General features: G+C 35.6%; 1 long non-coding RNA gene across 1 annotated transcript; it reads right to left on the bottom strand.

The window, feature by feature from the left end:
* Positions 1 to 457: 457 nt before the first annotated feature.
* LOC123127964 (uncharacterized) lies at positions 458 to 1,961 on the bottom strand. Its single transcript, XR_006462874.1, has 2 exons — positions 1,776 to 1,961; positions 458 to 994 (listed from the first exon to the last, which is right to left on the bottom strand). It is a non-coding gene; the product is annotated as an uncharacterized lncRNA (long non-coding RNA).
* Between the last annotated feature and the right edge of the window lie 499 nt (positions 1,962 to 2,460).

Genomic DNA, 2,460 nt, shown 5'->3' with positions numbered 1-2,460 from the left:
TGGAAATATAGAAAGGTAGTTTCGTCTGTAGAAATTGATGGGAGAGTGTAGTACTACAGAAAGGTAATTTTGTATGTAGATATTGATTATTTCGATGCGACTTTCTCAAGTAGCATATTGAATTTATTGTGTCTGATTTGTGTATGACGAACTCACATCATCTTTGTTCATTGTAAACTGATCTAGTTATGTAATGAAATTCAAGTGTTTTTTGAGTAGTTCTTATGTGGACTAATGTATCAATCCAGTAATTCTTATGTCTTTGCAACAACATAAAAGAATATTTTTCTGTGTGGTCTTGAGATAATGAGTTGAACACAAAGAAACTTTTCTGTGTGGTCCACTAGTGAGTTAACACACAACCTGATGATCGGGTTGACAACTGCTATAAAAACACTGGAGGAAAATGCAAAGGATTAATCACAAACCATGAAATCAACCATATTTTTTTATCAGATACACTCAATAAGGCACTTATTGATAAGCCTATCACTATTTGATGAAAGCACACACAAATTAGAAGAACAAACTTCTAGTGGTACTTTTACAAGGAAATTTGACAACCGCTCGCATGGAGCGATTTTATCGACATGATAATTCAAATGGTAAATGCATTGCAGCCCAATAAAGTATTCACTATACATAATGAAAAATACGACAGTGAAATCTTTGCCTTGTTCCATGCAAAACGAAACAAAAATCTTTGCCTTGTTACAAATTTCACTTGCATCCATATATTTTGTTAGATGAATAACCAAAGACCATCTGAATGACATGTTCCATACATGGCATACGAATTCAGAGTTCCTTCTGGCATCAGCAGATTCAGTCAGGCTTATGAATTCACACAAGCATCGATAGGTCAAGAGACTGCATATGGTTGTGCTTGTGCTTGTTCTAGTAGGTGACATGAGCACCAGTGTTGCAGCACCACTACTCCATGTGCTTCCTCGCAACACATTCCTTGTTGGTGATGCATCTGTAGACCCCTGCACTATTAGTTCATACTGAATTAGTTAGTTCAGAGGCTGCATGAGAACGAGAAGGAAAATTTGATCTCTTTCTCCTTGCCTTCCATATCAATAGAACTCATTTGGAAATGTGCAAAACTGTAACTTTCACAAAGAAACTTCGCGAGATATTAACAAGCAATAGCTCTTAATATGCAAAACTGGCAGAAGATCAGTATTTCTCTGCGTCAATAGTTTCTCAAAGAGAACATCTGAAGTCAGCATTTTGAGAACACCTTGAACAAGAGTTTCTTGTCATGTCCAGTTGAACAATATGACAAACTAAAGACAATTTTTGACATGCAAACTAAAGATATATCCTGACTCTAATAAAATCTGATTCAGCATAACACTGGAGATAAAGCGGCATCCAAGACTGAAAGAATTTAGTTCAAACAAAATCGGACCTACTAGCAATTTGGTCTATTTTTTTTCTTGAATAAATCCTTTAGATATAAGCAACCCCGTTTTAAACCATAATGCAGATATATCCATAAATGAACCTCTGGTATATGATGCACCAGCATAACACAATTGCAAAAATCAAAATAAGGATTCCCTGTTTTGTTACTGACAGACAGAAGAATGCTAAGAATTGGATAGTACACTGGCAAAAATACTGATGTACAATAGTAGCGAGTCTAGCGCATAGACCGTTGAGCTTCCCAACCAAATCAACTGAGTAGATGTGAGAAAGTTTATGTCAAAACTATGAAATATATAATACAACAATGATCAAGCTACTTCTTCAATCTACAAGTGTACCTGAAAAGATTAAACATATTGGTATCTTTATTCTCCAAATAAGTAGTAGCCTCCATATGTGATTGTGTAGTGGCGATGGGGTCCGGCAACCAAATCAATTGGATATAAGGAAAACATCATGGTTTGCAACACATTTCCCTCAACTTCTTCATGTCAAATAGACCACGACTTTTTCTCACTTGTCCACTGCATAACACATGCACGAAATACAGAGAAATCAAAGTGTTAGGGGAGAAATTTCCTCTGTGGCAGGTAGCAAGATTAAGAGAGAGCAAAACTTTCCTCGGTTGCGTATAGCAAAGCATTAGGGGCGAACTTTCCTGTTTCAATAAATCCCTCTCTTCATTTTAAAAAATTTGATCTGGTTTTTGATCAAACCAAGTGAACCCAAAATCTGATTACGATGCAAAACTGCAGTACAACAAGAACATGGTCATTTTATGAACCGAGAATCAAGTTAGCCTTCTATATGATATGGAAATTTCTAAACAACAGTAAAAGAAAAACTAATTGACTGTTAAACTCTGCTCCCACAACAAAATTACCTACCATACTTTTGCTACTGATTTCAGAAACATAGTGTATCGACTTGTTCTAGCATTATAAGACCTTATAGCATAATAAGTTTTATTTCTCAAAACATAGTCATTTCGTTATGCTCTCATTACAGAAGGACAATTGATTC

Source organism: Triticum aestivum, chromosome 6A (assembly GCF_018294505.1).
Source record: "Triticum aestivum cultivar Chinese Spring chromosome 6A, IWGSC CS RefSeq v2.1, whole genome shotgun sequence".
Classification (NCBI taxonomy): Eukaryota; Viridiplantae; Streptophyta; class Magnoliopsida; order Poales; family Poaceae; genus Triticum; species Triticum aestivum.
The sequence above is the reverse complement of the archived record's forward strand: the minus strand, read 5'-3'. Positions and strand labels throughout refer to the sequence as shown.